The sequence below is a fragment of the Portunus trituberculatus genome, chromosome 35, assembly GCF_017591435.1.
Source record: "Portunus trituberculatus isolate SZX2019 chromosome 35, ASM1759143v1, whole genome shotgun sequence".
Taxonomy (NCBI): Eukaryota; Metazoa; Arthropoda; class Malacostraca; order Decapoda; family Portunidae; genus Portunus; species Portunus trituberculatus.
Window position 1 is genome coordinate 14,280,926 of NC_059289.1, and position 12,563 is coordinate 14,293,488.

Below are 12,563 nucleotides of genomic sequence, written 5' to 3' on the forward strand. Positions count from 1 at the left end.
TTGCAAACGTAGAAGGCGACCTAAGATACACGTTATATGCAGTTCTACCTAATGACAACTGCCCTCAGAGAGAAAAAAAAAGATGCCAGATGTCATTTTAGTTAGAAAATTAATATAGGTAGGTATAAACTGCATTATTAACCTCTTCAATATTGGGATACATTTTTACTTAGAAAATTGTGTGCAATTAGACCATTTTATGAAGTGTCTATGGAGGTCAGAAGATTAATGGCCACAGTCTTCACTATTTTAATTCCCCACATAAGTTTGTGAAGCTGTATAAAATCACCAAACAATAAGCAGAATGAATATGGGAACGTGCCATGGTACTGAAGACGTTAAATAGGGAGTGACTGTACAGAGAGAGAGAGAGAGAGAGAGAGAGAGAGAGAGAGAGAGAGAGAGAGAGAGAGAGAGAGAGAGAGAGATAGCTGGTAAGGAGATGCGTTGGTGTGAGAATGAATTAACCTTGCCCAACCCTACACGACGCCGCTGAATCTCCGTCAGGGACACAGGCAGGGCACGGGGCAGGGTCTGGTCGGGGGGAGGTGAGAGAGGCGGGGCAGGCTGGCAGAGTTATAAAAAGGACATGAGGCAAGGCTGGGAGCAAGAGAAGAGAGAGACTGGCATGGTAATGGGAATGAAGGACATGGTAGAGAGGAGAGAAGAGGAAGGCTGGCAGGGTGGAGGGATGACAGGATACAGGGTTGGAAAGGATAAGGATCACAAAATCACCCTGTATTGTAGATATTGTTCATAATATTACAGCATGAAGTTTTAAGGAATATGATTTGCTTTCCTTATCCTGATCGAACGTGTCACAGGGCAACCAAAGAGGAGGCCAAGATTTAGCGTTCGTTCCCACACCTCGCTCTCCATCTCCCTCAGGACACGCGCTTCAATGCTGCTCACCACCGCCATCGCCGCCGCCGCCACCTCCACAGCAGTACCCGCAAAATCAATTATAAAATCCCTTTGCCGGACGAGGATTTACCACCGGCTCCTGCACTATCAATATGTCCAACGAGCAAAAAAATAGCACCCGTGGAAACGCCAGCAATAAAGCCTCATTTTCAAAGGCGGTCGTGATGAATCGGCGGGAAGGACCACAGCCGCAATAACGCCCGTCACAATATTCATAAGAACCAGTCATAAACTCCCCAACACTCCTGCGGGGGAATTCAAAAGGATATGAAAATCACAAAAGGCACGTTAGCGCATCGGAATCCTCTCCATTTACGCAATAGAAGCATTAAATCGTTTTCCAATGTATACAAGGCAGTAATGATCATTCTAAAAAGTGTTTGAGTATTGAGCATTGTGACGTTTATAGTGCGATATACCTCTGCTGGACGTATATATGCCAGACCCAGTATCTGTTTCAGGGACTTCGAGAGGAGGAGGAGGAGGAGGAGGAGGAGGAGGAGGAGGAGGTAGTGGTGGTGGAGGAAGACGAGGAGGAGAGGGAGGAGGACGTAACACATGAGAATGGAGATCTGGTGGGCCTGCGGATGGGGGAAAAGGGGGAAGGAAAGGTACAGTGTGTGGAATGTGTGAGGTGGAAGATGTATTGGGTGGTGTGGGAGTGGACGCGTGGCAGGGAGGAGGAGAGGGGAAGGGAGGGTGAAGAGAGTGCTGGGCAGCCTGGGCAGTGAAAGAGTATTTTCTTTTTTTGTGATGAGAAGAAAAGAAGAGGATGGACGTGTGGAGAGGTGTGGAAGAGTGACTGTGTTTGGTGGGGGCGTATTGTGAGGAGGAGGAGGAGGAGGAGGAGGAGGAGGAGGAGGAGGAGGAGGAGGAGGAGAGGAGGAGGAGTGTAGGAGAGTTAGAGACAAGTGTGTCGTGGAGAGGTGAGGAGCTTATTGTGGAGCTGGTGGAATGTTTTCGTGTGTGTGTGTGTGTGTGTGTGTGTGTGTGTGTGTGTGTGTGTGTGTGTGTGTGTGTGTATTAGAATCTGAGGGATGAAGGAAGATGATTTGAAAAGAAAACAGTGATTCTATCTTAAGCAAGAGAAGAAAGAGGAGGACAAGGAAAAGACGAAAAATAGAAAATAGAAAAGAAAAAAAAAAAAAAAAACGAGAAAACGAGGCCATGTTGAAACTGGAGTGACAAGGATCTGGAGAGAGAGAGAGAGAGAGAGAGAGAGAGAGAGAGAGAGAGAGAGAGAGAGAGAGAGAGAGAGAGAGAGAGAGAGAGAGAGAGAGAGAGAGAGAGAGAGAGAGAGAGAGAGAGAGAGAGAGAGAGAGCGGAGGAGAAAATAAGTGATGCAAAAAAGAAAAAAAAGCCAGATTGCACCTTTCACTCTCAGCTCCTAACTCGCCTGCATTTCTCTCACCTGTATTGGTTCACTCCTCGTCAGGGTCACCTCCTTAACCTGTTCTTGCTCAAGTGTCAATACTCGGCGTCATTGTTTATCGCTGCACCTGACGCAACCACCTCATCTTCCCCTCTTTTCCACCTCCACGCGTACCCTGAGCTGGAGGAGGAGGAGGAGGAGGAGGAGGAGGAGGAGGAGGAGGAGGAGGAGGAGGAGGAGGAGGAGGAGGAGGAGGAGGAGGCGGCGGCGGCGGCGAAAAAACGAAGTAATGGAATCAAATAGGAGAAATAACTCACTCTGCGTGTAATTCTGTAAGAGGCATTTGAAGTGTTACACGGATACTCTCTCTGGTTTCAATGTTCATCTGTGTTTCCGTGGGCAGGTACAGTAGGGGAGGTACAGCAGGGCAGGTACAGCAGGGCAGGTACAGCAGGGCAGGTGTACAGCAGGGCAGCATCCTCGGGGATTTCCTTGATGTCGTTGTCACAGTGGTGGTATGTATTAAGAGTAGCATTATCCTGTCACTACCTCTTGTTATTCCTTTGGTTTTCCTCCTCCTCCTCCTCCTCCTCCTCCTCCTCCTCCTCCTCCTCCTCCTCCTCCTCCTCCTCCTCCTCCTCCTCTGACGTCACTCATTCTTCTGCGCGTTTTTTTGTGTTTTCTCATTGTCTTGTGGATTCATTCTTGATGGTTTGGATAATCTCTCGACAAAAAGCATCTTTCATCTATGTCCACCGATCGCTTCTTTTTTTCCCCACTTTCCTTTTCGTGAACATGCGACGTCAAACATTTGGGAGAGACGCTTTGCAATATGAACTTTATTTTTCATCATACGGCACTTGCGCCTGAACTTTCATCTTCCTCAGATCTCTAATGTTTGCTTTGTTTTATATGCGTCAACTTATTCCCTCTGTCGTGTGTTTTACGAACGTGCCAAAAGAACGAAGACGACCTCCAGAGATCATCCGCGTATCCTTTACAATTGCAAAAACTTGTATATGTAGTAACTAAAGACGGCAGGGACGTGAGGAGATGAAAGCCCGGAATCTGTGAGACTCCGAGAAACACTCACGGGCTGGAGCAAACTGTGACACATCTCCCTGAGCGGGGCGGGTCGACTACAGTTTCAAGCCTTCGCGACTCTAAGGTCGAGCGGTCCCTCACCCGGCCGAGGAGACTCTGACCTTACGCACGATGGTCCTTGTCTCGCCCTTGCACGCTCTCTCCAGTTGTTGTGTGTTGGCGCATCTCATTCTTGAGGAATCGTCGAAAGCGCAGCGATTGGAGACGATTTTGATGTGTTTATTTCTACATTAGGAGTGGTTCCCGGCTCTCCTCGAGGAAGAAAATCCACCTTAGCGATCCATACTTTAGGATACATCATCGATTACTGCTTCTCGCGAGTGAAATACGGCATTTTTGAGGTACGTAGTGGAGGCTTGAGTCCCCCACGCCAGGCCACGGGGATGTGGACCATACCGTGCTGCGCCCAGGGAGGAAAGCTGCGTGGCGGCAGGTGCTGGCTGGCGGTGGGGTCCTGCCTGCTTCCTGCCACTGCCGGACCGCTCGAGGCCCTTCGATTGGCACCTTATGTTAATAACGTGAGTGTGTGCTGAGCATTAATGTTATTAGAAAAAGACGCACTCGCTAGAATAGGGAATCAGTCTTATGGTGTTGTCTTAGCTGCGGACCTCCCACCTCCCTGCACACAGAACTGGTCTTCTTCCTCGCTTTTGGAGAAGGGAGGTGGAGGTGACTCTCTTTTCTGTGACTTAGGGAAATGTTTGGGTATACTGAAGAGCGTCTTACGTGCTCCAGAGGCGAACGTACGGTACGGTGGGATGAGAGGGATTAAGGTGGGCGGGATGAGGTGGGGCGGAGAGGGTGGGATGGGGCAGGGCGGGGCACAGAACTGGCTCTCATTGTCTCCTGCGTCAATGACTTATATGAATCTGGAGGCCGCTTAGTGGGGTCAGGCACGCCCAGAGAGATGGATGTCCCACACTTATCTGCTACGTCTGGACACTACATCGTTGCGTCACCGATGAACTGACGTCACGGCGTGAAGATCAGCCGATGTCCTGGCGTCCTCTGTTCCTGGCGGTGACCTCCTGTGGGCCGTGCAGTGCTACACGACCCCGGCAGAAGGCCGCCACTCATAACACAACATTGATGACGCTGATAACCAAAGCCGCAGGACGGCTCGACTTTGTCAACTGGAGTTACTAAATGCGACCCCCGCCGGGAACACCAACGCGGCACTCAAGGGTTGGTGACCTGCGGCGCGGCGGTGGCCCGAGGCGGAGGCTGAGTGGCGGCGGCAGGCTGGCCAGGTGGGTGTGCGAGGCGGTGCTGCCGCGGGGTGAGCAGGTCTGCTTTGTGGGAGATAAGTTTGCTTGTTAATGCAATCACTCTGTCATGTTAAATAAGATTAGCTCTTATTTCTCTGAGAAAATAAACCACAGAATATTGCAACATCTAACTAGAATGACGGTACAAAAAAGTAGCACATCTCAATCACGTGCGTCACTGATTACACTGATCCATTTTATGTTATTTTTTTCCCGCAGCGGGATTGTATTAGAGTCGTATATTTGAAACGTCAATTCCGGCTCCGTTTTTAAGGCGCCTTGCTATGGAAAGCGGGAGGTTTATAGAGAATTTCCTCGCCAATATTAGGGTTATTGACAATTATGATGTGATATAGGCAAGGCGGTGATTCATACGGCAGGCGGCGGGAGCGGTATTGTCACGCTCCCTCAATATCATTCTGGCTCTCCCACTCACTTTTTGGCCTCGCGTCACCTCGCTCAGGAAGTATTGAATATTTTAGAGTCCCATTTCTTATCTGCTTATCGCGCCCTCTACAATGTGTACTTGTTTTTACAGTTCGCGTATTTTGAGCAGCCTCTACCTCTTATGAGAGAGAGAGAGAGAGAGAGAGAGAGAGAGAGAGAGAGAGAGAGAGAGAGAGAGAGAGAGAGAGAGTTAGTTGTTAATATAATTATGTTTAGTAGTATGTAGATATATATTTGTAGCACTCGTATTTAAGTATATATTTGTAACATTCATGTTTAGCATTATCTATAACATAATTAAGGGTTTTACATAAAAAGCCATATAACTTTACATGGAAGAATCTACGTGGATAATCATAAGACTACACTTAAAGTCACTTAATAAAGCTTAGAGGATAATTACTGACACCTGAGTTAGTAAAGATGAAAACATTCAACGTTTACGACTCTACTTTTCAACAACCTTCATCACTAGCGGCCTGATGACGAACACTCTCAGTAAACCCTGGAGGAGCGGCAACAGCAGCAGCAGCAGCAGGACTGTTAAGCAGGAAGCTGTTAGAGGAGATTGTATTCCTCGCGAGACGTGTAATAAAAGAACTACTCGGAGGTGGTTGTGCGAGGGAAGTAATCAGGTGTTTATGTCGAGCCATTACGACGTAGTTAGTGCTCCCCGGCCCAGCCTCAACACGCCTGGCTTCTAATTTAACCCGTAAGTAGGCGCACTTCCCTCGTCCTGTGATTGGAGTCCGCCCCCCGCCGCCCCGCACTAGAGGCCACGGGAGGCTGGCGGCAAATGGAATTAGTTCTTAGGGCGTCATATGCAGGGTGTCTCCAGAAAGGCCCTGCGCGGTAGTTAACGCGAGGCTGTTTGGATTGTTCTTTGTAATCACTCGTTTCGTTTTCTCTTTCCAGATGTGAAGGTCCCGCTGTTACAAGGTACGTTCCTGTTACTGTTTTCCTTGTTACTGTTGCTGTTTCTGTTCTTTTTTTTTTCCTTTTTATCTTTAATGGTAATTACCTGTGCTCTCGCGTTTAGTTGGGCTGCCAGGCAGTTCCCCTTCCCTCCCTCCTCCTCCTGGGCGTCATTGAACTTTCCGAGGTGCACTCAGCTTGAATTGGTTCTCACTTGTTATTGGATTAACTGGATACTGTTCATGGTCATGGGTCCGACCGCCTCAGCCCCCCACGCCCGCCCTACCCCTTCCACTTACAACTTACCCACCCCCGCCTTTCCTCACCCTTCCTTTTCCTCCTATACATCTCGTCCAGACATCCTTCCTCCTGCCCTTACTAGAAACCCCGCCTGCTTTACCTTGCTCACTCCGTTGCCCACTCGTTGTCCGCTGCCCTCCCAGAACCTTACTCCTTTATGCTCACACTGCTCCTTATTTTGAAGACCGAATGAAAGGTTTCTCACTTATCGGTGTATGGGAATGGACTTTTCATTTTTTTTCTAGACTTGGCTAAGATGTCCTCGTAAGATTTTAAGGATCACATTGACGATGGCTACAGTTCGTCTAGTTTTTATTTTTTATGTTTCGTCGTCGTGAGTAGAAGAAAATATCAAACCCTATCCACTCAGCTTTATTTTTCTCAGGTCCCTGATCTTTAAAGTCGCACATCCTTTGTCTTAGCTTTCGATGTATATTCATCTACAGTGCACGGTTTTGGGGAGCAACGTGATCGATAGAGGGCAACTCCCTAAAATAATCCCTAATCACACTTCTCGTCACTCCTACCCCGACAACACCCTCCAGCTGTGCTCAGACCGGGACATTTTACCAAATCAGCATGTGCAGAAGCAGGCGTTGCAGGGATCTTCGTGAGGTCAGGATCTTGCAGACTTAACGAGGGGACCTGAAAGTAACTCAGGCTCAAGGGAAGGCGTCGGGAGTCATTCAGTACTTGGAGGCGAATGTCTGGGTACTCAGGGCGGCCTCCTCAGGTGCTGCAGGAGGGGGAATGCATGCCAACTAGAGGACTGAGTTCGTCAAGGGATACTGAGACTCTGATCTCTGCCCACCGCGGCTTTGCGTGTCTCCGTACATGCTGATGTATTACCACAGCCGCTGCTACTGCCGCCGCCACCGCCGCCGCCACTGTCTCACGCGTTGCATATATATGTCCCGCTGTCCTCCTGCCGCTCGAGACACGCCCTCCACCGCTCACACTACGGCGGCTCGTAGCGGTAGAGGGTACAAGGAATGTGGAAAATATGAATAAAAGAAATAAATAAAGCGACATCATACAATTATTGCAACCACAACTGTGACATATTATAAGGAAGTCATTCGTTTATTTTTGTATATAGTAAGTCACAGTGACAACAACAACAGAAACGACAACAACAACAAAAACAAAAACCACAAAGACAACAACAACAAAGACAACAACAACAATAGCAGCAGCAGCATCACCAACACAAAATAACAACAGCAGCAGCAGCAGCAGCAGCAACAACAACAACAACAACAACAACAACAACAACAACAACAACAACAACAACAACAACAACAACAACAACAACAACAACAACAACAACAACAACAACAACAACAACAACAACAACAACAACAACAGCAACAACAACAACAACAACAACAACAACCACAACCATTTACTACTTTTACTAACACTACTATTTTACGATTACTTGCTACTACCACCACCACCACCGCCACCACCACCACCACCAGGACAACCGATACCACTGCAAAGCGAGCATTTAGATGAAGCGGAAGTAACGTAATGTAGTTGTTGCCACACTTTACTGCCCAAATCAATCGACCATTTAGATGAAATACACGAGGCGAGTTAGCGATGTGTAAACAAAACGAACGTACTGTGACATAATGAATTGAACCTTATACCGATACTAGACAGAGAGAGAGAGAGAGAGAGAGAGAGAGAGAGAGAGAGAGAGAGATAAGAAAATAAAAACTGGATGATCCCCGTCGTTTGAGGCGAAGGACGCGGGGAATATCGGGTTATATAGGTTACAGGCGACAGCGGCGTAACGATCAGGTGTGACCAAGGCCTTTGTGGCGAAACCCGAAGCGGGGCGGCTTAGCGGGGCCGTCGCGCCTCGCTAGACCAAAGAAATGACTGATGATTTGCCGATGTCCCCCAAGATGGTCTGTGACGAGGTCTTTATCCGTCCTCAGACCTCTCCCTCTCCCCGTCCCTAGTGTTCCTCTCACCTCCGCCCTATTAATCTTCAAACAGTGTTACATTTCAGCCTTTCACGAACGGGCGTCGGGGACAAAGAGGCCACGGCGTGAAAGAAAGGGGTGGTGTTGTGTCCCACGGTAACTGGACGGAGCCGAGGAAGGGGGAGGAAGGGCGGCCGGGGAGGAGAAAGGGGGAGTTAGGTCTCCATGTCTTCTTTCACTGGCGGCGAAGAACATGGAAGGTGGAAATGGGCTGGGCATCGCTCATAGAAAACGGGAATACACAAAGAAGAGGAAAGAAGGGTATACCAAGTTAGCGGGACTGTGTGTGTATGTGTGTGTGTGTGTGTGTGTGTGTGTGTGTGTGTGTGTGTGCTATACAGTGGAAATGGACAGAGAATCACACGAAATCATAATCCAGCTCTTTCTCCTCCTATTCTTTTCCTTAGTCTCCTGTTTCCCTCTCCTTCTCCCTTTCCTATTTCTCCTCTCCATTGTCCTCGCGGTGGTGGTCACGTCTTGGCCGGGAAAGTAACCGCTTGGTCTTCCCATTTCCCTCCATTTTCATCTTCACGTGATTTTCAAAGCTAAGCCATAATTTTCTTCCTAAACACATGATATTCTTCAGTCTGCGTAAATATATGTTCATCTCTTCGTGCGTGGAGTGGATGAGGGCAGAGGGAAGGCGTTTTAAAGCAGCTGTGGTGGAGTGAGAGTAGAAGTGGAGGAGGAGGACGAGGAGGGGAGGTGATGAAGCAGAGAATGGATGGAAGGAGTGGAGGTCACGTTAATGTGGTGACTCGAGGGAAATAAGAAAAAAAAAGAGAAAAAAAGTGGAGAAGGGAGATAGGAAAAAAAACAACAACGTGAGAAGAAAGTGGAGATGAAAAATGAAAGTGGAGAACAGAGAGAGAGAGAGAGAGAGAGAGAGAGAGAGAGAGAGAGAGAGAGAGAGAGAGAGAGAGGTGAGGTGAGGGCGGTGCACCAGCCACTTCCTCCCCTTTATGTTGAGTACGGGCGTCGCACCTCAAAAGGGGGATCGGTTAGCAGCAGGTAGTTAGTACAATTAATGGCTGGTTTGGGTCGTTTCTTGGCCTTTCTGTCCGCGTCTGTGGGATAAATGGCAGCCCTTTGACTCCACTCGGCTCCTTGGCCCCCCCTAAGCCCCTTCCTGCTCGTCATGGCGCCCCTTCGTCCTTGGCGGGGGTGATCAGGGGTGTAAGGGGTGCGGGACACAGTTTGGTAACACTGACGCAGAATAACTACAGGTGTGGCGGGTCTGGTAACAGTGGAAGTGGCTGAATACAAGTGTCGGATTGGGCCGGTGGGTATTGTTGGGGCCAAGAATTTACTCGCTTTTAACCCCGCGGTGGCTGCCTTGCCCGTTACAGTGAGGGAAGACGTTTGGGGAAGAGATAAAGAAGTGGTGATTCATTTTCAAGGCGACTCGGACCCTGACACTGGCGAGGAGGAGGAGGAGGAGGAGGAGGAGGAGGAGGAGGAGGAGGAGGAGGAGGTGGAGGGCGAGGGTGGGAGGCAAAGGAAGAGGAGGAGGAGGAGGAGGGGTTGGGAGGTGGACATGCCTGCTTTCGTAAATTAGTGACGAGTCTCCGGCGAAACTATTATCTTTGTTTCTTGTTCTTTTGCTTTATGGTCATTGCTTATCATGGAGAGGAATAGCGCACGTTTTGACTATTATTAACACTATTATCATCGCCGTTATTAGCATTGCCACCACCATTACAGTCATCATCATCGTCAAGCACTTCCCGTCAGCATTCCTTGCAGCGCCAGTAAATCACACGTGAACACAGGGTAGCGGAGGCCACTTCAGAAACGACACGGGCGAAAATGGCAGGATGACGATGACCTGAATAAGCCCTGTGTGATAGAAGCTTAATCTACCGGGCTTGCCGTGGTCACCGTCATCCATAATATATCAACTCGTATAGAGAATAAAGCCTTCAGAACACTTTCAAAGGGAATCCAGTATCGCGTAGTCGTTTCTGCGGATATTTTTAAACGCTCAATGAGATCTGTTGGTTTTATTGTTATCTTTTATATATCATGATTTATTCCTGCTGGTGCAAGGAGTGGGGCGGGGGTGCGAGGTGGTGATGGTGGTGGTGGTGGCACTTCGTAGCGCGGGTCACATGCTCCGCTTTTGTTGTGATGTCGATCTCGCTGCGCGGCCCTGGACGCCGCCCCGCTAGAGATAGTTATTCACCTTTATTACAAATGTCTGAAATTTAGGGATGGCGACGCTGAAATTACCCCTGAGCGAAAGGGACTGGTGTTCGATCCCTCTTTGTTGGGTAAAGGAATGAATTATAGCAAACCGCTATGCATTTCCTTTACAATATTTGTCACAAATATATGCTCGGGCCAGCTGGCCCCGCCAAACAAAGGGCTAGGTAATGATGACGCTCCGCTCACCTTGCTGGTGATGGAGCCGCTGTGGTATTTTATTTCCTCCTTGACCTCCAGCAGCCACAGGCTCGGGGACAGGGCGGCACACACGCCACTCTCCACCAGTCAGGCACACCCGTGCCGCCATGCACGGACACTCGGACACGCACTTAATTATCTCTGGACGAATCTATTCCCTTCGCCTACTCGGTGGAATTATTCCCGAGTAAACATGTGGCGCTGCGAAACTTGGCAAATTCATCAGAGCATTAAAGTGCCGGCGGTGGCGGAAGTACACGTTACGAGGCCGGCGTATTGAAGCGTCCACTGCAATTTGTATAGTTTACGAGAGCGCATTACTCTTAAAGAGGCTCGCTGCCGCGCTACGCCGTGTTTCCAGCGAACGGCGAAATAAAATGAATATTATATGATGTTTATGTTCGTCATTAGTCGCGCTGGACACATTAAATCCGCTGCGAGCTGTTGGTGGACTCCTATAATTTTTTTCTTTCCCTCCACCTGTATAATTATCGTCAGCCGTCAATGCCCAGCCAATACTTACTTTATCACCTTCCTGCACACATATGTATTTTGGCGTAGATTATTGGTATAGCGAGACTGTCCGGGCCTTGTATTTATTTTCTCCGTGTGTGTGTGTGTGTGTGTGTGTGTGTGTGTGTGTGTGTGTGTGTGTGTGTGTGTGTGTATGTGTGTGTGTGAAGGGGCGGGGAAGAGGGGAAAGGGACACGTGGTGGTGGGGAGTGAGGGGAAACGCAGGGGAGGTATTCATGAGAGGGGCTGTTTGAGAGGTTTGGGTGAGTAGCTTTGGTGACACAGGTGCGTGGGAGTGAACCGGCTAGGAAGACAGGTGGGACTGTGTTTTTGTTTGTGTTTTATTGCCATGGAAAGAAAAAAAAAAAGCTTGATGATGAGTGGTTGTGTTAGGGAACGTACACACACACACACACACACACACACACACACACACACACACACACACACACACACACACACACACACACACACACACACACACACACACACACACACACACACACACACACACACACACACACATTTCCAGGTAAACAAACAGAGCAAGCCTACAGACAGACAGACATGAGAAAAAAGCAAACACATAAGGAATCAATCACGAGATATACATGTTTAACCAACACTGAAGCTTTATTCTCCCTAAAGCACACACACACACACACACACACACACACACACACACACACACACACACACACACACACACACACACACACACACACACACACGTCAACACTGTATTGTCCGCCGACAGGTTTGTGCACCTTTGAACAGACAGGTGTGGCAGGCGTGTCCATCTCTCGCCGCAAAATGTGACGAATAATCAATGAGGTGTGAGGCGGCGCTCGTCTATAATGCAACTTTATAGGTTGTTGTGAGGGATTGGGAGGACGGCGCGAGATAACTCATCATCGACCACACCTGTGTTTACCTATATGGCGATTCCCCCAAAAGACTGCTGGGAAATTGGTAGAACAAGTAGGAGGTGACGATGCCATTTCCAGAGACTAAAAAAGATGCGATATTTGACAAGGAATGTGATTGGGTTGAGTTAAGAGACGTGATCAGGTTTTGAAGAGTTTTGAAGTGAACATGACAGGTGCAGGGGCGGTGGCGCAGGTGTGGAGTGGCGTGGTTTTTAAGGGTAGCAGGAGAGCTTAAGGGATCGTGACAGCTGCGAAATGGTCGCGACAGATGTGCTAGTGATGCGGCCAGGTGTGAGGATGTAAAGCAATATGTTGCTTTTTTCTTTTTTTTCTATAACTTTGTCCTTTTATTAAATGCGAAAGTTCATTTGATAAGAGCAACATT

The 12,563-nt window shown here is 48.6% G+C and overlaps 1 long non-coding RNA gene across 1 annotated transcript in view; it reads left to right on the plus strand.

The window, feature by feature from the left end:
- The window catches only part of LOC123513057, a 70,623-nt gene extending 64,558 nt beyond the window's left edge, over nt 1–6,065 (plus strand). Inside the window, exon 3 of the long non-coding RNA XR_006677253.1 lies at nt 6,031–6,065. This is a non-coding gene — a long non-coding RNA (uncharacterized LOC123513057). The remainder of the gene's footprint in view (nt 1–6,030) is intronic.
- Nucleotides 6,066–12,563: the final 6,498 nt, after the last annotated feature.